Source organism: Malaclemys terrapin, chromosome 13 (genome assembly GCF_027887155.1).
Source record: "Malaclemys terrapin pileata isolate rMalTer1 chromosome 13, rMalTer1.hap1, whole genome shotgun sequence".
Taxonomy (NCBI): Eukaryota; Metazoa; Chordata; order Testudines; family Emydidae; genus Malaclemys; species Malaclemys terrapin.
The window spans coordinates 17,384,279-17,411,494 of record NC_071517.1 but is presented as its reverse complement, the minus strand read 5'-3'; the positions used below and the strand labels follow the sequence as shown (position 1 = coordinate 17,411,494).

General features: G+C 47.2%; 1 long non-coding RNA gene and 1 other non-coding gene across 3 annotated transcripts in view; both read left to right on the top strand.

The window, feature by feature from the left end:
* Positions 1-2,915: 2,915 nt before the first annotated feature.
* Positions 2,916-27,216, top strand: part of LOC128848202 (uncharacterized) — a 76,065-nt gene continuing 51,764 nt past the window's right edge. Inside the window, exons 1-2 of one of the 2 annotated variants that reach the window (XR_008446988.1) lie at positions 2,916-3,086; positions 5,442-5,516. This is a non-coding gene — a long non-coding RNA (uncharacterized LOC128848202). Of the gene's footprint in view, positions 3,087-5,441; positions 5,517-10,353; positions 10,441-27,216 lie in introns of those variants that run through there. The other variant, XR_008446987.1, reaches the window with a different exon arrangement.
* TRNAK-UUU (transfer RNA lysine (anticodon UUU)) lies at positions 11,732-11,805 on the top strand. Its single transcript has one exon. It is a non-coding gene; the product is annotated as a tRNA-Lys (tRNA).

Below are 27,216 nucleotides of genomic sequence, written 5' to 3'. Positions count from 1 at the left end.
AGCTATAAAAATGTTGGCATACTGAGTGGGCCATGTGAGTACCCATAGCAGTCCCGCTGACTTGAAGGTATAAATTGTCACCAAATCTGAAATAGTTGTGGGTGAGGACAAAGTCACAAAGTTCAGTCACCAGGTTTGCCATGATGATATCGGGGATGTTATCCCCATTGTACAGATGGGGCACTGAGGCACACACTGACTCAAGGCCAGATTTTCAAAGGTATTTAGGCACTTAGTGGGATTTTCAAAAGTGCCTAGAAGGTTAGGTGCTTTGTAACCTCCCCTTCCCCCGATGCCTAGCTGCATCTTTGGGTGCCTACAAACCTTTGAAATTCTGTCCTTAAAGCACTGGCCTGGGGTCAGACAGGAAGTCCATGGGGGGAGTAGAACCCAGGTCTCTCGGGGCTGCAGACCAGCCTCTCTCTCTGCTGCATGCTGCAAAAAAAGAGGACTCTGATAGATGGGAGCAAAACCAAGGCAGACGGTTCTCTGAGACTCCAGCAAACAGTCCCAAAATGGAGGTCATGGTTGACAGCATGAAAAGCAGCACAGAGGTTAGGAAGGCTGGAGAATGAGTCAGATGAGAAGAGATCACTTAACTCCCAAGGGGTGGCTGGTTCGGCCCCAGGCTGGCTTGTACAGCAATGGCTGCTGGGCAATTTTATATTTTAACTGAAAACCATTTTGTTGAGTCATTTTTTATTCCGAGTTTGAGAAAAAGAAGGAAAGAGAAAGTGTCATATAAGTATCAGATGTGTTTATACCTCAAATTCTTAGGGTTTCAGCTGTATTCAGGCCAATTCCAGAACAAAGAACAGAAACTGCATCCACAGAGTCCATAAAATTGACGATTATTGTCATGATTTGCATTATTCACTGGGCATCATCTGTGTACTCAGCACTGTTCAGAATATGTCAGAAAATCCAGTCCCTGAGCCAATGCATATAAGCTGTGTAACTCTGGATAAGATGGCTCAGATATTTAAGTATGAAGTATAGATTTATTGACTGCACATGTTATCACATGTTCACTGATGTTTATATCTATGATGGAGGCACTGATGGCAACAGAAGTTTTACTTGATTAAGGACTAGAAGATTTGACCCTCCAATTTTCTTTCTAAAGGAAGAGCTGCCCAGTGCTTCTGTGCCCATTTATTCTCCTTTCCTGCCTGCAGTTGACCTGATATACCTCAGAAGTTTCAGGGTTTTTTCTCAGCTTTAAAATGTAGAATTTTCTTGGTGTTTGGTTTTAAATATTCTCCTGTGAGAACTGCCACTCAGTCGCTGTAGTGTTGTGTTTAAAGGCTAGTGACTTTCCAGGAGGCTCTTAAACAGAAATGAAAGCAGTGTTGCCAACTCTATGACTTTTGTCATGAGTCTCATGATAATTGTTTTCCTTAAAGCCCCAGCTCCTGGAGTCAAGTGGAGATGTGATGATTTCAGCCTTCATTCTTAAAGAAAATGAAGTTTCTAGTCTTCGTGGCTGTGAAGAAAGCTTCAAAATGTGACCCCAGTGCACCCTGAAGTCTCAAAAAGCAGAAGGCAAATAAAAAGAATCCCAAATCTGTTGTTTTTACATAATCTCATGGTTTTAAAGTCAATCCCATGATTTTTGGTGAGTCTGATTCATGATTTTTGAACATTTGGGATTGGCAATACTGTGAAAGTGACTTGAAAATGTCAGTTTCACTTCTGTTTAAGGTTAGTTTCTAGTCTATTATTTAGACTAGAGAGAACACCTCTAGAGCCCCAGGCAGGTGCAGTATAAACTCATGGGGCCTTCCCCTAGTAGGCTGTTTCCAGAGTTAAATGAACTATTCCAATCTTGATGAACTGGAAAAAAGGTGATAGAAAGTAATCTAGATTTTTCTACAATTGTTTCAATTGTATTCAAGAGTTAGTAACAAAGAATATACATTAAAATTTTAAACCTAACCAGTGTTCCGTTAGTGACTGAACATGTTAGTATTAGAGCTGAGCGGGTCTAATATTTATTTAATCCTCTTTTTTTATATAGGAATTAGATACAGTATCCGACCAGCTAATTTCTAAATTATTGTCTACAAAAAAACCCTAGCATTTTCAGGTGCAAAGTAGCCCTTGGAACCACAGTTAAAGTTGCCGCCCACCGCTCCTCTCCCTCCCCCCAGCAAAATCTGAAATGGCGTCCCTAGCCATTAACCCCACAAGAGGGAACTTGGGCACTACTTGAAATCGGAGGCTGGCAAGCTAGTCCCACCCCCTAAAATCCCATCTGGCCGGGGACTGGTGTCTGCAGGTTATGAGGGGAGCACCGATGCTGGGGGTGAGCAACTCTTAATCAGTGTTAGATTCTCTTGGTGGGGAAGGTGGTTCTTGTGGCTTACAAAGATGTTTAATATTTGCTTAACCTCTTCCTAGCTAAATGCTACTCCAACACCCATGGCAGTATATCAAATATGTGATGTAGCGCTGTGCGTACCAAAGAGCATATACCTAATATACAGTGCAGGAGGAGTGTGTCTGACATCCACCCCATGCCAAGTCACTACAGCTAGTACAGCTCCAGGCTATGCTTCTTAGCATCATCCCCCGCTGCACAGGGGCCGGAAGTGAAGGGGTTAAATCTGTTCAATTTGTGAGCCGGCTGTTTTGGAGCATGTTGTGAGACCCGATATGAGCTGCGCTCTGTGGGTAGCTGCGCACTGATAAGGCCCTTTCTCTCGATAAGATTTGGAAGCAGAGCCGCAGCAGACCCGAGTCCGGTGCTAATCCTGAAAGACCCGGGTGCGTGCTTTGACTTTGTTTTTATCATTTATTTATTTTTTGACGTAGCTGTTTCAGAAACACTAGCAACCTTGGCAAGAGGCAGTGGCGGGGGCTTGTCAGCTTGTCAAGGAGCGTGAGGGACCTGGACACTCAACACCCTTTGGTTTCCACTGGGATTTGGGTCCCTGACCCCTTTGGCGTGGCTGTTGGTGGGAAGCTTGCGCCATTCCTGCTAGCACGGTGCTTGGAGTCATCAGAATGACACATCCCCAATTCCACGAGCACCAAATGTCACTCGGATAGTGTGATGGGATGGAATTTCAGCTGAACACCAGGTAGGGTGACCAGACAGCAAGTGTGAAAAACCAGGACAGAGGTTGGGGGATAATAGAAGCCTATGTAAGAAAAAGCTCCAACAATTGGGACGGTCCCTATAAAATCGGGATATCTGGTCACCCTAACACCAGGGAAAACTCCTGGGACTGAGCTCTATTAGAGTGGAACAGTCTCACTGACCTCAATGCCCTTGACAACGTTGCCCCAGAACTCTTCACTAGTGGTAGCAGTGGGGGATGCTGCAGTGTGTACAGAGCTTGGGTGTCTTTACTGCTATCATCTGAGCAAGGTTAGGCAACTTGGTGCTAAATCCACCTCAGCCCTGTTTGCACTACAGCTTGCTGCACCACCGGTGAATTACAAGCACCATGTTTGCCAGTGGAGCTACACCCGTTATCAAAGCAGTTAAAGCCCTGTTGCTTGAGTGGCTTGACATGCAATAAGACAAAGCAATGGGGAACATACTGAAGGGAAGAATTCTGCTCTGGTAGGGGGGTGGACCTAATAAATCTATTCCATTTTATTTATATTCTCAAATAGCCATCCTCTAGCATCACTCGTGCTCCTGAGCCACATCGGCAGTGCTGCCACCCCTGTGGTGTGTCTTAAGGAATGTAAACCCATTACATGGCATTTCAAAGCCAGGAATATGCTCCCTTCTTCTTCCTTATGGCGGGAGTAGAGCAGCAACTACAATTTCACCTGAAGTTGATCGAGCCAAACGGCTACATCAGGAGTAGCAGAATTTATTTCAGTAATGTCTCCTTCATATTTATAAATTGAGCAGTAGGTAGTGATATATTCAGTGGACTGTCGTGGAAAACAAGTTATTTGTCATGGGTGTGGGAGAATTTACTGTTGCGAATACCTAGGGTTGCTAGGGGTATGGTTTTCGACTGACCCTGGCGGCTCCGGTCAGTACTGCTGACCAGGCCATTAAAAGTCCAGTCGGCAGTGCAGTGGGACTAAGGTAGGCTCCCTGCCTGCTCTGGTTCTGCATAGCTCCCTGGAAGCATCCGGCATGTCCCACCCCTAGGAACAGGAGTAATCAGGGAAGATCCACGTGCTGCCCTCGACGCTGGCTCCGCAGCTCCCATTAGCTGGGAACCGTGGCCAATGGGAGGTGCGGGGGTGGTGCCTCTGTGCACAGGCAGTATGTACCACGCAGAGCCGCGTGGCAGCGCCTCTGCCTAGGGGTCGGACGTTCCAGGAGCAGCGCAGAGCCAGGGCAGGCAGGGAGCCTGCCTTAGCTCTGCTGTGCCACCAACCGGGAGCCACCTGAGGTAAGCGCCGCCCAGCTGGAGCCTGAACCCCCTGCTCCAGGTAGGAACCTCCTCCTGCACCCAAACACCCTCCCAGACCCCACACCTGCACCCCAACCCCCTGCCCCAAGTCAGAACCTCCTCCCTCACCCAAACTCCCTCCCACAGCCCGCAGCCCTTCCCGCACCCCTACACCAGCCCTGAGCATGCTCCCACATTCCAAACCCCTCATCCCTGGCCCCACCCCAGAGCCTACACCCCCAGCTGGAGCCTGCACCCCTTCCTGCACCTCAACCTCCTGCTCCAGCCCTGAGCCCACTTCCACACTCCAACCCCCTTGGCTCCAGCCAAGAGCCCCCTCCTGCACCCCAAACCCACCCCAGAGCCACAACCCCATCCTGCACCCCTGCCCCAGCCTGGAGCTCCCTCCCACACCCTGAACCCCTCATTTCTGGCCCCACCCAGGGCTCTGCATCCCCAGCCAGAGCCCTCACCCCATCCTGCACTTCAACCCCCTGCCCCAGCCCAGTGGAAGTGAATGAGGGTGGGGGAGAGTGAGCGCTGGAGGAAGGGGGGCTGGAGCCTCAGAGAAGATGTGGGCCCTCAGGGGAAGGGGCGAGGCAAGGGTATTCTGTTTAGTGCAATTAGAAAGTTGGAAACCCTACAACTACCCCTTCCCCATATGACGATGCTCTCTGGCATGGAGCAATCTGAAATCGACAGCCATGTCAAGTAGGGCAAGCAGGGGTGTGGGCAGGAGTCTTTTGTTTGGTTTCATGCTCTTAATGGTGAGTTGAAGGTAGTGATGGACTCCCAATATTTTTAACAAGGGGCTCTCACAAAAACTCCTCTTATCATTTCTTTCTTAACCTGTTATCTGAAAGCCTTCCTTCTAGCACAATAGCTACCTTTGGCAACTAGCCCCTCCCTTTAAAGTTAATACTTGTGTGCAATGCTCTTACGCAGACACATGTGCATCCCCACTGTTTTGTCCTGTCCTCTATAATGCTAGGGGAAATAATGTCAATTTGGAGTGCCTCAATTTTTGGATACCTAACTAGAGCCATTGAGGGTTTGATATTTTCCCCCCAGGTCATGCTTAACAGTCTCGACTCCAGCTGAAGTCATGGGGAGCTCTGCACCTCTGAAAATCAAGCCCAAGGCATCGTAAGTTACACACCAAAAACTGAGGTCACCCTTGAAAATTTGACCTATTGGGTGTCTTCTGACTAGCAGACAGAATCATTCTGTTCTGTTTAGATTCGTATTCTATGCCCATCACCCTGGTACCTGGACACCTTCCAGAGAGAGGTTCTTACTCAGTGCTGACTCCAAATCTCAATGTGAATAGAAACTTGCCTCACAGCTGGATAGAAAGGTAACCTCCACGTTGGTCCTCTATCCATTTGCAATGCTCATCCTAGACCCAGCTGCTTGAGTTGGCAGCAGCAGCAGCTCCTGACCTTGGCTTATATTGCTTATTAACATAGCCAAATTGGGGGATAATTCTTAAAGGTAAAAGCAGCCGGGCCCTGCTGCATCATCCTAAGCACTATTGACAGCCCCAGCTGGACAGCTGCTGTCTCTGCTTTACAGACTATGCTGGGGGTGTAGCACAACTGCGGGGGTCTCGCAGATCTGTCAGGACATCTCATTTTTAAAACATCGTTTCTGTCCATGAATATTAGCAGCACACTCTCGCTCTCAAGCTGCAGTTCAGTCCCTGGGTTATGGTTCTGTCTGAGCTCTTGTATATGTCCAGCTCAGTGTTGTCCTCTCCATTTCTGGCTTCCATCCAGCACTTGATCCCCCTTTGTTGCTGTTCTTGCTCCGGTTGCATTTTGCTTTGAAAGAAGCAAAATGCTGCTCGTGTACAAGAGAAGAGTGGAATCCACCAGCAGCCACTAGGAGAGGGATGTCCTGGGGAGAAAGAGGAGGAGGCGACTGGACAGTATGTTTAGGAGAGAAGAGAACTATCTAGCAAGGGGAGAGGAGGAGAAGTGGTCCAGGAAGAATAAGTACAGGCAGTAGGGTCAGGGGAACAGAGAAGCGAGGGGGTTGGGGGTGGGAATGAAGAGCAGATGTAACCAATGTGACTTTCTTTTTCTCCCATAAAGAAAATAATCCCCTTATGTGAACAGACATAATATATTAATCCAGAGGTTCTCAAACTGTGGTCCATGGACCACCAGTGGTCCGCGAGCTCCATTCAGGTGGTCTGCAGATAGTTCCCTCTAAGGTGCGCGCATGGGCGGCCGCACTCAAGAGAATGAAGGGCCACCCACCTAATTAGTGGAGCCGTGCGGGCGGGGCTCCACTAATTAGGTGCCTGGCCCCTGAGAATATGCAATTGTAAGGTGTGGTGGTGGCCTTGGGGGGAATAAGGGGTAGGTGGGAGGGGGCAGTGGGGTGAGAGGAGGGGGTGGGAGGGAATTTGGGACGTGCGGGGCTACAGCGACCAGAGAAAGAGGCAACTTTCCCCAGCTCCAGGGCAGGAGCTGCCAGGGAGAGACCGCCCCCCCTTCCCAGCTTGGGGGCTGCTGCCAATATGGGGGAGAGGGCACATCCATCACATTAGAAAGGTAAGACTACAGATATTAAAACATGAGTTGTGTGCTTTTATTTGTAGAACAAAAAAAAGTTAATTATTTTTTTTATATAGCGCTTTTATCCAAAGCACTTTACAATAGTTAGCTAACGGTACAAGCAACATTTGGGAAGATCATTAAATGGTCCACTGAGACCCTCAGCAATTTTTAAGTGGTCCACGAACAAAGTTTGAGAACCACTGTATTAATCCTCCCCTCACACGGCTGTTCCACATAAGCCATGGCTGCATCTGTCAGGCCAGTGTGATCATTAATGGGAGAAGGGGTTGTGAATAAGGGAGGGATGCCTGGGAGGATCTCTCTGTGGAGATGCGGTCCATGCCATGGAAAAATTTGAGACCCCCTGTGTTAGGATAACTTGCTCTCCCTCGGGCCAGATGCTCTTCTAGGCCCCAATCTAACTCCCATTGGAGCTGACAAGAGAGGCTTTCCATTGACTCCAACAGGAGTTGGATCAAGCCCTTGGGAAACAGCTTGAGCTGTGTTCAAGCAGGAAGCCAGTGGCTCTGCCCACTACACAAGCACTCTCATTTGGGAGTGAAGAGGGAGAAGAAAAGGATGGTTAATGGAACAAAGGAACAATGGGAAGGAGGAGAGAGACAGCGAACAAAACAGGAGATGCAGATGGAGAAAGTAGCGGAATGATGAAAGCTGGAAGAGGGGCCGGGCCCGAGGGGAGGAGAAACCCTCTGCAGACACATTCATGTGCCAGTGCACATCTGAGTCTGAGAGAGGTACTGACGGTGGCAGTGAAAACTGTCCCCTCTATTATCCCTCCTTGCACAGAGATCGAGCAATTGCAGACAGCAGCCGTGGGCCTTGTCTCATCACATCAGATTTGCTTCCGTGTGCATGAACAAAACTCTTTGGTCTCCATCTTAGTTTTAAAGACTGGGGACAATGTGGAGTTCATTTTGTTAAGTTTCCCTCCGCATCTGCTTGAAACATAAATGACTCATCAGTTCTAAGATACCACATGCACCTGCTTAAGATCTTCATTGACTTACAGCAGGGCTGGCTTGGGGTGTATGCCAGCTCAGAATTGTCTCTGAACACCCTCAGGTTTGGTCTGTCAGTATCTTAGCAAGGATGATGGTTCTGCTTTGCCACACTTTTTCTGTGATGAGGAAGGGCACCTCTCTCTACTCAGTAGAAACTAAACAAATGCAAAGCTGGAGACTGCAGGTCACTTGAGCTGCTCTATTGTCATCTCTCAAAGCAGCAATCTGTTCTGCATTTGGATGTAAACCCTCCTTTATGATAGTTCTAACACTACCTTGGGGCCCAATGAGTTTGCTCTTGTAAATTTCAACACTGATGTGGGTGTAGATGTTGGACCATTGAAAATGTACATACAGGCCTTTTAACCTATCAAGTGCACATGTTCAAGCAAAGTTCCCCTTGAAAACTTACCCCTCAATGCCCTATGAGGCACTAATTACTAAAGACAATTGGTGTAAGTACATCCCACTCTCACCAATGAAGTCAGTAATGCAGATGACAGTTATGCTGACACAGATGACTAAATTTATGGCCATTAACAAATTCAGCAAATTTACCTCCATTATTCCCCTAAAGCAAAAGCCTCACAATTCATTTGCAATTGATTTCCATAAAAATCGCCTACAAACTAACCTAGTTTCACAATAACACAATTTTTTCAGCTTCAGTGGTTGGAAGTTCACAAAGAAAACATGTTAAACCTAAGGCTGTCGCAGAAAAATAAAGTTCCAGCAAAACAAACCTCTAGGCAATGCTGTAACTATCAATTTATTTTAGAACTTCAAGGGGCTAAGACATAACACAGCATGTTTCTCCATCTGGTAGGTAACATTACAAAAATGCAGACCAATTTGTCTCTAACTTCCCTGGCCTGAAAACATCTCTGAACTGAGAGATGAGGCAGGAAAACTCCCGTGTGTCAGAAAAATTATGACTAAGAGTAATGCTTAAAGAGCATTCTCCTGCAGGGCATAGGAGGCAGATCTTGATGTTCTGCTACTGACTGAAACTAAACTAGGTTGACCAGATGTCCCAATATTATCGGGATTGTCCAGATATTAGGGGTTTTGTCTTATATAGACTCTATTACCCCCATAGTCCCCCCCATCCTGATTTTTCACCCTAAACCAGGGATCAGCAACCTTTGGCATGCAGCCCACCAGGGTTAGCCCCCTGGCGGGCTGGGCCGGTTTGTTTACCTGCCGCGTCTGCAGGTTTGGCTGATCACAGCTCCCACTGGCTGCGTTCCCCCACTCCAGGCCAATGGGGGTGGCGGGAAGTGGCGGCCAGCACATCCGTCGACCCACGCTGCTTCCCACAGCCCCCAATGGCCTGGGATGGCAAACCACGGCCAGTGGGAGCCGCAATAGGCCGAACCTGCGGACGCGGCAGGTAAACAAACCGGCCCGGCCCGCCAGGGGCTTACCCTGGCGAGCCGCGTGCCAAAGATTGCAAATCCCTACCCTAAACTAAGCTGAAAGGAGCACCGTGTGTAACCTGAAAGCTATTTAAAGGAGTGACATTGAGTGGTTGAAGTGGAAAAGACGCATAGCTTTTCTTGTCTCTTTCTGTTCCTCCAAAAGAATCCAATGTCTCAACTCTGCCATGTCCAGAAATTGTTACATCTAACAATTCATTGTAAGCAGGTCTCAGTCTAGTTCCTGGAAAAGACGTATCCACCAAATCACAACCGCGATCACACTTGGCACCTTTATTGTCAGTTGCTACAGCAAGGACAAGAACTTAATGGATGCTGATGCTGAATTCCCTGGATTGAGAGACATTGGCATGACACTGTTGGGGAAGCTCTACTACAGCCTGTTGCTGAATCTGTTCTGTGACTACACAAATGCCTCTTGTCTCCGGAACTTTGAACTTGGCACTTTTCACTGGGACTAAATTAACTTCAAAAGAGTTTCTGTAGCAATGGTGGCATTTTGTGAGAACTGTAAAGACAAGGCAAGAGTAGTGCAAATGGCTGGCATTAGTGCTTTTGGAGAAACTTTTACTTTCAGCATCTATTAAAATAGTGAGGCAGAACCATGGATTTCTGCCTCCATTCTTCAGTCCCATCTGTAGGTCATCAGCTTAGCAAAGTAGCTTTCAGAGGTCAGTGAAAGAGAGAGTGTGGTTTTGCTCTGGGTAAGTAAACTTTCTTATGTTTGTGCTCGGATGGACATCAAATATAATGAGCTTGGAAATCTTCCACCATATCACTGATGTTTTGAGGGATGTGTGGTGTGTGAGTCGAGCTGTCCTGTAGTGAATCAAGAGCATGAGTACCAACCTCAGGGCAGACTGTTGAGAAGCAGGGCACAGATCCAAAATGAGCTGTAAGTTCTATACTTAGGACTTGTCCGTACTTAAAATACAGCAGCTGCCCTACTGTAGCGCTTCAGTGAAGACATTACCTATGCTGACCGGAGGGCTTCTCCTGTTTCAAACCATTTCTAAGGGCATGTCTACTTACAATCACCACAGTAAGTACTGTGGTCGTTAATATCCATACTACCCACCCTCTGTCAGCGGTACGCATCCTCACCAGGAGCACTTTCACTGACTTGAGAGGCAGTGTGGGGGCTGAAAGCCCAGGCTCTCAGCTCCATACGCAGCTCCCCACCATGATCCCAGGTGCCACTCTCTCAGCTCCCAGACGTAGCGAGGCTCCCGCCTGCAAGCTCCGCGCCTGGAGTCCAGGGGGCTCCCCGCTCCCAGCCAGGCTGTGCCCTGAGCTCCCGGCGGCTGCACTGAGGCTCATGGCTCCCTGCTGGGAGCCCGGCTGCAGCAGGGAGCTGAAAGCCTGGGGAACAGCCGGGCTCCCCGTGGGGAGCTGGAAGCCAGCTGGGCACAGCCTGGCTGGGAGCAGGGAGCTGGGGACAGCGGGGCTCTGAGTGGGGCAGGCACAGCCTGGCTGGAAGCGGGGAGCCTGGGGCACCCAGACACTAGCTGATAGAGCCCTGCATGGATACAAAATTTATATCTGCGGATATCGGTCGAGCTGCAGGTTTCTAGAGACAATGAGCAAGACCAGCAGGGCCATGGCCAGCGACCAGGCCAGGAACCGCAGTGACAAAAGCAGCAGGATGTTGGGTCACTGGTCATAGGAACCAGCGCCCAGCCTGAGCAGCTCCTGTAGCTGTACTGGCCCCAGTCTTGCCCACTGGGGCTGGCACCAAGCTCACCAGCAGCTTTCCCTGTGTATGCAAGCGTCCCTAGTGGATGCAAGCATTCTGCATGCTCCCAGGCAGGAGTCCTGTCCACGCAGGCACAGATTGCTTTGGGCATTTACTATTCGTAGGGTGCTAGTGGTCACTTGGTGCCAATTTCTGTTCCCTAGTTCGATAATGGAGATTTACCAACAGGAATAATGTGCTCTGGGTACAAGTTTGTAAAGATGCCGGCAGCCATCCTGATAACCAACAGGCTGAGCGCGTGTATTCCGACAAATCGAAACTGAGCTCTGTGCATTTGTGAATATAGTCACAAATTCATCCTGTCAAGTACATGGCCCGCTCTGACCACAAGTACAACAGCTTCTCTCAGTCCAAGGCAGAGACAGTCCCCACTCACCCATCCCTTCTGGAAGATAGGTCACTGCTACTGATGCCCTCCATAGAAATCCCCGAGTCTGGGCCAGGGAAGGGAGAGAGGGAGGGCAAATAACTCCCCAAAGATTATTGGGATGCTGCTGCATCTGGCATAGCATCACAGTGATTTTTTTCCTCACCTACTTTATGCTTCCCTCACAGTGAAGTCCTCCATAATAGGTGACCCTGGCTAGCTCAGTTGGTAGAGCATCAGACTTTTAATCTGAGGGTCCAGGGTTCAAGTCCCTGGTCAGGTGATAAACTACTTACTAAGATCTTAAAAACCTGTCTGTCTTAGTCTGCAGAAAAGAAGAATGAGGGGGGATTTGATAGCTGCTTTCAACTACCTAAAAGGGGGTTCCAAAGAGGATGGATCTAGACTGTTCTCAGTGGTAGCAGACGACAGAACAAGGAGTAATGGTCTCAAGTTGCAGTGGGGGAGGTTTAGGTTGGATATTAGGAAAACCTTTTTCACTAGGAGGGTGGTGAAGCACTGGAATGGGTTATCTAGGGAGGTGGTGGAATCTCCTTCCTTAGAAGTTTTTAAGGTCAGGCTTGACAAAGCCCTGGCTGGGATGATTTAGTTGGAAATTGGTCCTGCTTTGAGTAGGGGGTTGGACTAGATGACCTCCTGAGGTCCCTTCCAACCCTGATATTCTATGATTCTATGATTCAATGGAGCTGTATTGTCTTCTCAGTGCTGCCAGATGCTGAGCTGGCCAGTACCCCTCACTGAACTCCTGCTCGCAATGTGCTATTTCAAAGAGACCTCCCTGCTCTGGCCTGCACACTTCAACTAGGTCAGCGAAGCCCCCCACTTCACCCTTGTGTCCTCCCCCCAAGCTCTGCCTCCTGGGCCTTGAGTGGTGCCTGGCCTACCTGCCCTTACACTGATACAAATCCTCCACAAAACCTTGGAAAGGATGAACATCCTTCCCCACCCCACCCAATCATTGTCCTAGAGAAAAATCAGTTACCCTAACCCTTATTTGGGCTTCTATAGTGCCTTTCATCCTAGGATCTCAGAGCTCCTTAGAAAGGTGTGGGAGTGTCATTATCCCTGTTTCGCAGATAGGGAGACTGACACAAAGAGGGAAGTGACTCAGGAGCGGGGGAAGGTCCCTAAAAGTGGGAGGGGGGGCCAGCCGTGCCCAAACTTTGACCCTGCCATTGCACCACCCCTTCCCCCGAGGCCCCGCTCCTGTGCCACCTCTTCCCTCAAGATCCTGCCCCCCTGCTTGCTCTCCACCCCTCCCCCATCACTCGCCCTTACAGACAGTAAAAAGTGGGAGGGAGCCATGGCCGTCCCCATTCCGGGGCCCCAGAAGTGACTTGTCCAAGGTCATGTAGCAGCTCAGTGGCAGAGCCAGGAATACAGCCCAGGTCATCTTGGCTCCCAGTATGTTGCTCTGACTACTAAACCAGGCTTCCTCCTTGGAGATGCCTAGAGGAGACAGTAAGTTCAGTGGACAGAGCATTGGCCTGGGAGTCAGGAGACCCAATCTAGTGCCCTAACAATGGATCCTAACTTGGGTTAAGAGCATTTGTTGCTCCATGCTCTCAAAAGACACAGTTAAGGGGGCATACACTGAAACTGGCGTGCCATTAGATTATGCCACTGGTCCTTGAGGCACCCTTTCCCTTGCCTTCTAAGAGTGCCCATGAAGTTGCTTTCTGCTGTCATTGAAAGAGTAAATTCCCTTTACCTGTAGATGCTAATGCTTCCTCATGAAGAGTAAATGCCAGTATCCAAGTTTAACCTTTCCTGCTGAAAACAGATGTGTGTGCGCACAGCACTGTAGCAGCCCTGGTTTGTAGTATATAGCTATGCCCTTTCATTAACTCAAATTCATCTCTCTGATATAGTCACTGTGACGCCTTGTCTTGCGCATCACAATTCATTAGACTTGCTGAAGGCTCCTTTCTTTTGCAGTTGAAAACTGAAAACTGTGGGGATCATTTGTCACAACTTGGTTCTTTTGCATCAGCCTATTTTCTACAGTGGGTGCCTGTCTCAAAGGTTCGTCAGCTCTGCTTAATACAAGAGCCATCCTTTCACAGAGATACAGGAAATTCATTCCCTTAAGATTAACCAGTGTGAGAGGTTTTGTTTCTTTTTAAATTTTACCTACTGTCCCTCTCAAGCAACGCAGATTTTTCTGGGTTCTCGCAGATTACCCTGCCTTTATTTCATGCACTAGAAACCACCCTAGTAAAAAAAAACCCTCCTCCAAGTGCCACCCCTTTGTTCATGGCTATCCTTTTTTCATGGAGCTGGGCTCCCAGCGAGTATGAGGGCTCCACAGCTGGCTCAGCCCCCAGGACGTCCATCTGCTAGCTCCTGAGGGCAGTCAGGGCCTGGCCACTTTTCCCTGTTGCTACAGGCCAGGAGATAAGCCCTTCCAGCTGCTGCAGGATGGAAGATCCTAAAGCTTGCAAAGGAACACACATCCTTACTCTACAACACAGGGCACGAGTGCTGCGCTCCCATTTGTATTGCCTCCTCTGGGATTCTCTGGTATAGCTGGACCATCCACCCTCAATCATCTGTGAGGTATATGTTGCCTGTGGCTGCTGTCTCCTCTTCTGTTCTCTGGCCTTTCTGGGGGTGGTGGCTTCCCTGCCAAAAGCTAGGCCTCGATCCTCTGTCAATCAGTTGGTGGAGGGTTTGGAGATTTGCCTAGAGTTGCGTTGCCCAAGAGTGGATTGAAGCTAACAGGGCCCCCAGAAAGATACTTCTGTTGCCACCCCCATTTGACTCGGTTGCTCTCAAACTTGCAAGAGGACTTGGAAAGCCCCTATTCTTTTGGAAACATGGATGTGTACTATGAATGGCCAGCAAGATGTGTGGATTAGGTAGCTTTTCAGCCCCATCTAGTCAGAAAGGATCAGCTCTCCAATTAACTTGGTATGGGGACTGCAGATGATAATACTGGTACCCTTTGTATTATTGAGTCAAATTGCTAGAGTCAGTCAGATTTTTTTTAAGGCCAGAAGGGACCATTATAATCATCTATTCTAACCTTCTGCACAGCACAAGCCATAGAATTTCATTCAGTGGTTCCTGTATCAAGCCCATAGGTTTTGATTGAACTAGAGCAACTTTTCTAGAGGACATCTAATCTTGGTTTTAAAGACATCAAGTGATGATGAGTACACCACATCCATAGGTAAACTGTTCCAACGGCTAATTACCCTCATCTTGGTTCTGGTTTGAACTTGTCTATCTTTAGGGTGACCAGATGTCCCGATTTTATCGGGACAGTCCCAATTTTTGGGTCTTTTTCTTATATAGGTTCCTATTACCCCCTGTCCTGATTTTTCACACTTGCTGTCTGAACACCCTATCTATCTTCAGCTGCTAGCCATTGGGTCTTGTTGTGCCTTTACCTGATAAAGAGCCCTCTCCTATCAGAAATCTTCTCCCCATATGGATTCTCATAGACCAGGATTAAGTAATCTCTGGGAAAAGCTAAAGATATTGAGCTTCTTAAACCTGCCTTACAGTTTCCAGACTTCAAACCAGGCTTTTCTGAACTTGTTCCATAGTCCGCATGGAAAACAGCATTGGAAGCGTGCCATGAGTGCACCACTATTTCTGCCAGCCAAGATTCCATAAAGAAAAGTGAGCAGGAAGTACAAGGACATGGGGTCTGTATGATGGGAAAGAACATGCCAAAAGCAGCACCACTACATCCATGGGAATAGCCAGCTCACTGTTAATTTACTCCATTGTACAGATGGGGAAACTGAAATACAGGGAGGTGAAGCGACTTGTCCAAGGACTCGAAGTAAAATCAGTGACAGAGCCAGGAATAGAGCCTGGATACCTGAGGCTCTGTCTTCTGGTCAAGGCATGGGACTATCTTCATTCAAGAAAAGTTAGATTTTCATACTATGGACCTTGACAGTCCCTTTAAGAGTTTGAGAGAGAGACAAAATGTATATGCCTGTATACAGAAAAGCAGATAACATGCATTTTCTGGCATACCTCTACGTTTTCTTGAATGGAGAGTATTTGGCTGCCAGTGTGCCAAATATGCATGTGTATCCATGCACATGCACGCCTGAAAGTTGCACCCGTTCTTTCCGCTCCTAAATAGCCCATCCTGTGCTAATTGAAGACACTGTGAGGGGGCGTACATCTGCTCTGAAAATCTGTAGTGGGAAGCCAGGCAGGTGGGCTGGAGAAGGTCCTGGGGAGAAGCTCTGCAGTGAAGCAGAAACTAAGATCAGAGTAGTTTTAATGAAAGCAGTGCTATCCATAGTCTAATAAAGTCACTAGTTCAGCGTTAGACGAAAGTGATTTTCTGCGATTCTTTATCGTTGTCACATGATGTGATCCCTTAAAGGAAGGGAAGCAATTAATTCAAACACAGCTTTAAAGCTTTTTTTTTAAATAAAGAAAAGAATAACACTCTGGGACCAAGCCTGCCTAACAGAGTCCAATGAGAGTTTTTTGAATATACAAATAGTGCAAGATCTGGTCTGCCTTAAGTATTAGGACTAATAAGAATATTTATTTAATAAGCTCTTGTAATACATCCAGCTTTAGGGTAGACAGAAAGAGATGAAACAAAACATATTTTAAACAGTAGGAACAGAGGAACTGTTTGTTGAAAGCTCTCTCTTCTCCCATTGGGAAGCTTGTCTTTTGGCGCACACCGAGCACTTTTTGCTAATCACATTAGCGGAGGAACCTGATCTCATGCTAGGGCTGGGAGTTACTTTGAAGCATTCTATGCTACTAAACTGTATACATGGTTCTGTTTATTTGTCTTTGCTTTTTGAATTTTAACCTCCTCAGAAGCTTCAGAATGTCTAAGGAGTCTGTGGTGAGCAAAGAACCCACAGCTCAGCTGTCCAAGGATGGGTTAGTCTTTGTGGTATCTTTAATCAGAAGGCTGCACATTAAATTTGTTAGCCTCTAAGGTGCCACAAGTACTCCTGTTTTACATTTGCCCCATGTTCATGATTACCTGGTGGGATCAGTAATAAGGACAGGTGATGCTGATGGTATCCTATGTTTGTAGAAAGCAATTGTCCACACTTCCCTGGACAAGTGCAATTACTATGGGCAGCTATTCAGAGGAGGAGTGCGATTTAGACCGCTAGGCAAAAAGGTGTATTTTTAAACATGTGTTTGTGATCCTAGTATAGGCAGATTGTAGTTTTAACATGTGTTAGCTGGTCAAGCTAATCCTGGGAGGAATGGAGAATTAGGATTCACTGCAACCAGCTAACATGTTAAAACTATACTTGCCTTGTTGACACTTGGATTTTAAAATGTGTGAGATAATGCCTTTTTGCTAGTGAAGACAATGTCCGAGTTGTTCGATACCGGGGTTCAATTCTTGTCTATGCCGCTGGCTCACATGTGCCCTCAGGCAAACAGCATGTCCTCTCTGTAAAGTAGGGATAACACTTTCCTGCGTTCAGAGTAGTGTGGTGACTAATGTTTATGAAGCATTTGCTGATTGTTGTGTGGAATGTGCTGTATTAACTAAACATATTTTGCCTGTAACTAGCTGGGGAAGGAGTAGACCCATGATTCATTTCAAAAGCACAGCTAACTGTAGCCCCCTCTCATTTACAAGTGTTCTCTTACTATTAGTTCCTCTAGCAGGCAAAACAGAAATCCTTTTTCAGATGCCTTAAACCTCTGATTTCCCAAGATCATGGGCAGTAAATCATTAAAGCAAATGAAGGAACACCTTCTCCCCCCCCCCCCCCCCCCCGGAGGCTGGCTTCTGATAAAGAGCACTATTAGAATGGCAAAGTGCTCCCACGACGTCCATTATGCTTTGGGATCTGTCATTGCCCTGTAACTTCTTAAATCAGCCTTTTGTTTAATCTGTTAGGAAGAGTGACTGAAAAGATCCATGTTCAGGAAGCTTCAGTAAGGCCATGTGATCTGGGTTTGACTCTGCCCTTTGTGTAAGAATGTTATTTGTCTGTAGTCAATAAAACAAAAACATGTCATTGGCATGATGAGCTATCCATGTGTTGCTTAGGTGTAAATAGCCAACCCTTTGGCAGTGGCCAGTGGATACGGGATACATTTCCAACATGCAGTAAAGGCCTGTCCTGCTCACAGGTGGATACGACACACTGAGCATCTGCCCAGGTCAGGGCTTCTCATTGCATTTGGGGTTTTCTGTCCTGGGTCTACTTGTCATTACTGTCCATTTCCATGGGTCAATAGGATGCTATATGGTGTGGGTGCTGTCCCTTCCCTTTCTCCCAGGGATACATGCATGTCACCTGACCACCTCCAAGATTCCCTGGCTGTGTAGTCTTTGCTAACATAGGGAATAAGACTGACCCAAGATAGCTTTGTGATGTGTGCTTCCCGCATGGTGAATTGTACAGATTATGTTAACACAGTGGCAACCAGCTCTTAATGAAATCTCAGCACACCCAAACTCAAGTTTGTTAGAGAATGGTCACTTATTTATTTTTTTAATGGATGCAGCATCTTGTCACTTTGTTCTATTCGCAAAACTTCCTCCTAACTATAAACCAGACCCATGAAGCAGAAATGACACATTCTGGCAGCTGACATCTCTAGGGTGAATTTAGCATGAAGACAGAATAACCCTGAGGTGAGTTAACATGTCACCAAGATGCTGCTCTGCTAATCTAAGAAGCCCAGCACCATGGTGATGCCCGACTAGGAACAATAATGCAGAGCATTTGCCCTAGATCCAGATGCTGGACATTGGTGTCTCAGAGACGTTGACATCACCAGATGTTTTTGGAGTACTTCTGCCCCTTTTTCTTGTGGAAGTTCAATTTTCCACAGCTGTACTGTGCTAAACTTGTGTCGCATCCTGAAGATTTATGTGGAAGTGGGTCACATGTGGAATACTGCCGGATAGCATCTGATAGATACTGACATCTGCTACTAGCATCAAATGTACTTCCATCCCAGATAGAAGGGGCTTTCAGGGATTCACATTACATATGAAGGAGGAAAATAATATACACACACAAGTATAGCGATCAGACCCTGCAACATCACAAGCACATCCTCATGCAAAAGCAAGATAATAAATGTACACTATTGAGAATGCATTTAGGGAGAACACAAATTTCTGAAGCATATTTCTATTGTAGTTGGGGACTGTTTGACCTTTCTTATTTAAGGTCAATTCTTACATATACCTTATAGGCAGCCTGCAGGAGAAAGACAACTTATAATGCATCCTATAAACTCAATCATCCTCTGATTATGTTTTTAATACACATGCTCCCTGCACTTACCACAGCTGAAATAGCTCTTGGGGCTTCAATCTAGCTGTCCCTGGCCGTTGCTGTTCTGACTCGAGCAGCAGTTTTGTGCTATGGGCCAATCTGGCTTTGTGGTTCTAAGACAAAGTGAGGTGAAGGAGCAATCTCCATATGAGCTGTAATAGGTCCGTGTCGGGGCTCGACCCTTCTGGAGAGGAGGGGAGCCACACCAACTCGCTACTGCTGGAATAAGCAGTCAGTTAGTTCAAAAGCTCCGGCCCTCCGGTGCAGGGGTGGAGCAAAACCTTCAGCTAGCTCAGGGCCCAGGCCCTCAGACAGGGGCTGGGCGGCCACCGTTAGTTCGGGGCTCAGGCCCTCTGGTGCAGGGACTGAGCAGACAACAGTTCTTTCAAGGCTCAGGCCCTCAGGTGCAGGGGCTAAGCAAGCAAACAGTTAGGGAGCCCAGGCCCTGGGTCAGGGCGGGGCACACACAGTTAGAGCTCAGGCCCTTGGTTGCAGGGGCTGAGCAGGCAAACAGGTAAGGTACACCTAGGCTCCTACAGCCAAGCGTTGGGTGAGGGGGAAGCCTGCCACCCGTGAGCGAGGTGGCAGGGGGGAACACAGGCCCACCCACTCCACTGCGTTCCAGCCCGGGGCCCTAGCAGCGGTCACTGCCGCTGCTGGTCAGTGGGGTATCCAGACCGCAACACACTGACATTGGCTCACATTAGTTTGCAGCCTGACCAGGGTCGGCTACCCCCGGGCTACTTCCAGGATACCCCTCAGGGCCTACCTCGTTCGTGGCACCGGGCTCGGGCCAGTCTAGCTGCATAGGCTCCTCTCAGCCAGGGCTTGGTGGCAGGTCCGGCAGCTCCGTTGGGAAATCAGGCCAGTTGCACTTGGGCGGCTCCTCCGGGTAACAGCAGGGGCGGAGGGGTTCTGGTGCGGTCTCGCCTTCAGGGTTAGTGGGAGGGGGGGGGTTCCCAGGGTTCCTCCCAGCGACGGGAGCGGACGGGCTCCGGCGGCTCCTCCTCGTAGTGGGCCCGGGGTAGCTCTGGCCAGTTAGGGCTCGGGCCTCGGAGGTCTCCCGGCCGCACGTCTGCTCCCTGTTGTGGCTGGCGGCCAACTGAGCTCTGGCGGCTCGCCTTTATACTTCCTGTCCCACCCCTTGACTTCCCGGGGGCGGGAACAGGTGGCGGTGGCTCCACCCACTCTGGAGTCTGCATGGGTGCGCCCTCTTCTGGGCAGGAGGGGAGCCACACCGACTCGCTACATGAACTAATATAGAATGCTTCCCTTCAAAGTGCTGAGCATCCTCCACACACATTGGCTGGAGAGATGGGGAGCGCACTCGAACGTGGGATAGTCCAAGGGATTTGGTTTTGCAAAGGGAATAGCTATGGAATCAAAGCAAACTGCTTGAGCCATATTTACTGCCTATGGCTTATCCATTTCATGAAAGGTTTTGCTTTTCGGGGTGGTTTAACATATTATAGGATGGATGGGTGGTGCAATTTTATCGCAAATCTCTCAGTAATTGGAGTCTTTCTTAAAGCCCCATCTCCTATGCATCTTAAAATCTCCTGGGTTTTTTAAGCCAAAGCCAGTCTTGATTTTGGGAGCCCTGACTCATGATATTTGAATGCCTGGGTTGGTACCACTGTCACATGGATCCCTTTTGCTTGCTTGCTTAGCTGTGCCATGCTAGGCTGCTGTTCCCCCTGTGGCTGTTACTTATGGGGCAGTCACTTTTTCATGCCGACCATTCACCTCTCCCGGTTGCAAGAGAAAGAGTGGTTAAGACCAGTGTCTATTTGCTAGAGTTCCAATATGTGTGACTGTATCTGTCTAGAAATGTCCCTGAACTTATCTTCTCCCAGCCATTGTCTGACTTACCCTGGGCTGCAGTGTCCTTGTTAGCCTTTCACATTGTAATTCAAAACCCACTGGCTCTCTCCACGCAGTGGTGCATGGAGAATGGACCTCAGTGGCACACCAACAAAATCCTCAGCTAAACTGAGGCAAGCTCAAACATCGCTTGATTTCTAGCTAATCTGCAACCTAAAAATAAAGGTTGCATAACAGTCCTCAAAGGCAACTCATTACATTCTTCCTAGCTTATTTATAGTCACCTGTAGGGCTTCCTATTAAACCCAGACGGTGTTTTGTCTCTCGAACTAGATACGTGCACAGTGAAGCTGCTGCAGTTTTGCTGAATCTATTATGCTGCCACTAGAGATTCGAGGTGCGTGATCAAACCACAATAGCTCTATGGAAATTGGAGTACTGTAGGTTTTCATTCACAGATCTATTTTTATCACACACTCCTTGCACCTATTTAACTAAGTAACACACACCTTTCTCCCTCAGAAAGGAAGTGTTTTGTATCCTACTGACGTACTTCTACTTTGGACACAAATTTAATTCGGTATCACTTTAAATGGGCTCTGTGATTATTTACACTAACTATACTAATTGTAGACCTGCAGCCCTGGTTAGCCCTAACAGATTTAATATAGGAGTCTAATTAAGGTCTATCAACTGACAAGCACACATCTTTCTCTGACAGTCACTGCAGCCAAAAGTGTATGTTTGCGTCCACTAATATCTGATTCTGATTAATATTTTTGTCATTAGAACACAAAATCAGTTTTACTGCAACAGAAACTTCAAATTTAATACCCATTATCTATCCAAGTTGTTTTTGTAGTGCCCATCACCATAATAGCTAAGTAATGAACAAGTTAGGTTAGGTCTGCAAAATTTTACCATTGGAAGACTTTGTTGTTCTACTTGTAGCCTTTGCTTGTTCCAAGTAGCTCTGTTTTTTTGGGAGGGCAAGTGTACACCTGTAAATATCAACTTCTGTTTGTCAGGAAGGTTTTGGTTTAGAAGTGTGTACTGAAGACGGACAGCTTTGATGTAGTCTTCTCCTCAAGTAGCTCATGCCAAAGAGGAGTGCCCTTCACCGAGAAGTTTATTTCTGGCTTTTGCAAGTTTCACCCTAGGCTTTGTTAGTTGCATTGTGTTAAAAAAGTGCAACTGTCTCTGGTGGATGGCCTAATACATGATGTTTCATAGAATATCAGGGTTGGAAGGGACCTCAGGAAGTCATCTAGTCCAACCCCCTGCTCAAAGTAGGACCAATCCCCAGACAGATTTTTGCCCCAGATCCTTAAATGGCCCCCTCAAGGATTGAGCTCACAACCCTGGGTTTAGCAGACCAATGCTCAAACCACTGAGCTATCCCTCCCCAGACATGCAAACAGTCTGGGTAGACATGAAACCTCCATAGTAGACTAGAGCTGGGACTACACTAGTGAATGCAAAAGCAAATCCCGTTAGACACTGCAGGAGTTGGAATCTTTATATGAACTTTACAGGTCAGGCCAATCTTTTAAATAGGCTGAAGGACACACCCATTCCAACTGATTCAATAGCTTTAGTGCTATGTAATTAGAAACAGCTCTTTGGGCTGATCAGGTAGCTAATAAATACACCCTAGGAAATAACTCCCCGCCCTCCCCCCCCCCCCCCCGTCTTTCTGGCAGCTGTAATTTTAACGTTCAGTGGTGATTTACAAGCAGGAACTTTGTTCTCTGCTCCTCGGATTTCTCTCGCCAGACTTTGATTAGTGTTAATGTGCATAGAGCTCTGAGCTTGGTTTTTGGTACAGGATTTCAGTGCTCCCAGTGAATCTTATGCATTCACTAGGAGCACCTGTCCATTATTTATGCAAAAGAGTTGTAATAATTCTGTGCATTTCGATGATGCCCCTTATCTGAGGGTCTCGAGACACACTCAGCCTCACAGCAGCACCGCAGGGTTAAGAGGTGGAGGGATTGCTATGCCTAGACTACATGTACAGCATTTCCAAAATGTGGGACAGTAGGGGGAGTAGTTGTTGGATTGTTATCAGCTTATCTGCATCTGGTTCATGTACCATGTGCTGGGTAATAAAGACCGGATGCCATATTTTAAAAACTAAAGTGGCTCTTTAGTAAGGGTACGTCCACACTACCCGCTGGATCGCGGGTAGAGATCTATCTATCGGGGATTGATTTATTGCGTCTCGTCTAGATGAGATAAATCAATCCCCGAAGGCACTCCCCATCGACTCCGGAAGTCCACCAGAGCGAGAGGTGGAAGCGGAGTCGACGGGGGAGCCGCAGCCGTCGATCCTGTGTTGTGAGGACGGGAGGTAAGTCGATTTAAGATACGTCGACTTCAACTACGCTATTCTCGTAGCTGAAGTTGGGTATCTTAGATCGACACCCCCCCCCAGTGTGGACCAGCCCTAAGAGAAGTACCTTCAGAGATGTTGTAACTACAGCTAGCATTCCAGCCATGTGCACGCAGTCTGACTTCCTGCTGCCTCCTCCAAACTCTTACCTCCTGCAACCTGTGCTCTTCCCTCCAAGTTCCATACAAGTTCCTACAGCATCCACGCTGGTACTAAACCAGTTTGAATGGAGCCCAGTGAATTTTAACCAGCTTTTAAACCTGCTGAAAGGTAGTCTGTTCTAACTGGTTCTTAGGCCCTTTGTAGCTAGTACAGGGCAAGTTTGTGTGTTAATGACAACTGTCCTGCCAATGTGCTGAGGACTTGAGCTGGTTTAATTTCTCTAGTGTATACAAAGACCTCAATATACCACAGTGTGTTCATGAATCTCCTCTGTAATGGACGGCATTCAAATTAAGCACAAAATGGCAGCTGCCTCAAGCAATGTCCTAGAAATTTAAAGGTGCAGTACACAGAAAACAGTCCATAAGTTACACACCTGCATACCTCACACTGCTCTATATGGGTCTTCTGGCTAGTGATTACATGCAACACTGCCAGAATTTGGTCCTATCTTTGGACCTGAGCCTCCAACCCTTTCTCGCATGAATAAGGACTCCTGGCTCAGATCCTTGAGTTTGTTCCTAACATAAGAACAGCCGTACTGGGTCAGACCAAAGGTCCATCCAGCCAAGTATCCTGTCTACTGACAGTGACCAATGCCAGGTGTCCCAGAGGGAGTGAACCTAACAGGTAATGATCAAGTGATCTCTCTCCTACCATCCATCTCCACCCTCTGACAAACAGAGGCTAGGGACACCATTCCTTACCCATCCTGGCTAATAGCCATTAATGGACTTAACCTCCATGAATTTATCCAGTGCTCTTTTAAACCCTGTTATAGTCCTAGCCTTCACAACCTCCTCAGGCAGGAGTTCCACAGGTTGACTGTGAGCTGTGTGAAGAAGAACTTCCTGTTGTTTGTTTTAAACCTGCTGCCCATTAATTTCATTTGGTGGCCCCTAGGTCATATATTATGGGAACAAGTAAATAACTTTTCCTTATTCACTTTCTCCACACCACTCATGATTTTATATAACTCTATCATATTCGCCCCCCCCCCAGTCTCCTCTTTTCCAAGCTGAAAAGTCCTAGCCTCTTTCATCTCTCCTCATATGGGACCCATTCCAAACCCCTAATCATTTTAGTTGCCCTTCTCTGAATCTTTTCTAATGCCAGTATATCTTTTTTGAGATGAGACCACATCTGTATGCAGTATTCAAGATGTGAGCATACCATGGATTTATACAAGGGCAATAAGATATTCTCTGTCTTATTCTCTATCCCTTTTTTAATGATTCCTAACATCCTGTTTGCTTTTTTGACTGCCGCTGCACACTGCATGGACGTCTTCAGAGAACTATCCATGATGACTCCAAGATCTTTTTCCTGACTCGTTGTAGCTAAATTAGCTCCCATCATATTGTATGTATAGTTGGGGTTATTTTTCCCAATGTGCATTACTTTACATTTATTCACATTAAATTTCATTTGCTATTTTGTTGCCCAATCACTTAGTTTTGTGAGATCTTTTTGAAGTTCTTCACAGTCTGCTTTGGTCTTAACTATCTAGAGCAGTTTAATATCATCTGCAAACTTTGCCACCTGTTTATCCCTTTCTCCAGATCATTTATGAATAAGTTGAATAGGATTGGTCCTAGGACTGACCCTTGGGGAACACCACTAGTTACCCATCTCCATTCTGAAAATTTACTATTTATTCCTACCCTTTGTTCCCTGTCTTTTAACCAGTTCTCAATCCATGAAAGGATCTTCCCTTTTATCCCATGACAACTTAATTTACGTAAGAGCCTTTGGTGAGGGACCTTGTGTCGCGGAGTATTGGGGGACTCAGGGCCCTGCACCCCCGGCTTCCTGCGATTCACCATGACTCTCAGCCAGCCAGTAAAGCAGAAGGTTTATTTGGATGACAGGAATACAGTCCAAGATAGGTCTTGCAGGCACAGACAACAGGGCCCCCCTCAGTTAGGTCCAGCTTGGGGTCCCAGGGCATCCCAGCCCACCCCCCTTTGGGGGGTCAGAGCCATCTCTGCCTCCCAGCCATCTCTCCAGCCTGCTTTCAGCACTCTCCCTTCAGCGACCCCTCCCACAGCCTTTGTTCAGTTTCCCGGCCCCGGAGTTACCTGGCCTCCAACCCCTTTCTGGGTTCTTATGTTACAAGCTCAGGTATGTTCCCTCGGGCAGACTTCCATCCCCCGATGCAGACCATCCTAGTCACACTTCCCTGTCAGCATTCACACACCCCAGCAAGAACAGTCCCAGTTCGTTACACCTTGTCAAAGGCTTTCTGGGAATCTAAGTACACTATGTCCACTGGATCCCCCTTGCCCACATGTTTTTTGACCCCTTCAAAGAACTCTAATAGATTAGTAAAACATGATCCCCCTTTACAGAAACCATGTTGACTTTTGCCCAACAATTTATGTTCAAATAATTATAAAGAGATATATCTATCTCATAGAGCTGGAAGGGACCTCTAAAGATCATCAAGTCCAGCCCCCTGCCTTCACTAGCAGGACCAAGTACTGATTTTGCCCCAGATCCCTAAGTGGCCTCTCAAGGATTGAACTCACATCCCTGGGTTTAGCAGGCCAATGCTCAAACCACTGAGCTATCCCTCCTTCCTCCTCTGCTTATTCTTTACTACTATTTCAACTAATTTGCCCCATACTGACGTTAGACTTACCAGTCTGTAATTGCCGGGATCACCTCTAGAGCCCTTTTTAAATATTGGCGTCACATTAGCTATCTTCCAGTCATTGGGTACAGAAGCTGATTTAAAGGACAGGTTACAAACCATAGTTAATAGTTCCGCAACTTCACATTTGAGTTCTTTCAGAACTCTTGGGTGAATGCCATCTGGTCCCGGTGACTCGTTAATGTTAAGTTTATCAATTAATTCTAAAACCTCCTATAGTGACACTTCAATCTGTGACAATTCCTCAGATTTGTCACCTACAAAGGACGGCTCAGGTTTGGGAATCTCCGTAACATCCTCAGCCATGAAGACTGAAGCAAAGAATTCATTTAGTTTCCCCGCAATGACTTTATCGTCTTTAAGTGCTCCTTTTGTATCTCGATCGTCCAGGGGCCTCACTGGTTGTTTAGCAGGCTTCCTGCTTCTGATGTACTAATTAGACATTCTTGTCATATTGGAGAAGATTTTCCTTTTCTTTGTATTTTATTTTTCCACGGTTCTGCAAAAGTAAAAAACTTCAATGCCTGTGCGGGGAGAGACAGGCTAAGGATGAATTTATTTCTGTCTGGCATGTAGTAGAGCATTAAATATCTTCAAAGAGAATTATTTATTGCAGCTGTTCCAACTCTGTGGGCATAAATGAATTCTCGCAACAAACACAAACCCTGTAGTTGGAGGAAGAGGAGGAAGATTCTCTGAGGGGCAGGGTATCAAGTCCTCTTTCTCCTGCCAGCAGAACTGATCATGTTGATGGATGCCCCTTGTCACCATCAATTATTTAAACTACTACCAGGCACTGCTGTGTTCGTCCAGAAAACCAGAACATGTGCAAACTCCTTCTTGTCCCTCAATGGCGGTACAAGGGCCTTATGTGTGTGTAATGTAATCACCCAGACCTATTTTGGCACTTCCTTAGAGGTTCTGATTTGGTTTGAGTTTGGGTGATTAGCCGAGAGGAAGGGTGAGGAGAAGGAGCAATTTATTTTGTGTGAATCCTAGCCCCTTGCCTGCTGCTTTCACTGGAAAAGAAGGATGATATTAACCTTGACTGAAAGCTGCTAGCAGCTTCGTCTCTTTTACTCCAGCCCCTGGACTGATTGCCATTGCAGCACTCTAGCACGGCCTGTCAAGCTGGTCCCAAGCCAGCTAGGGCTTTATAGGTCAAAACACCTTTTAAATGCTATCAGGAGGCCAATCAGTGCAGATCCAGAGCATTACGTCATTGCTCACAGCGAGATAGCCTCCGGCCAAATGAACTGTTGCCTTCTTTGCCAGGTTCAGTTTCCAGGTCGAATTTAAATTGTAGTCTCGTGTAGGGAACAGTACAGTAGCCTGCTCTCAAGGATACAAAGGCACGGATGAAGGTAGCAAGACC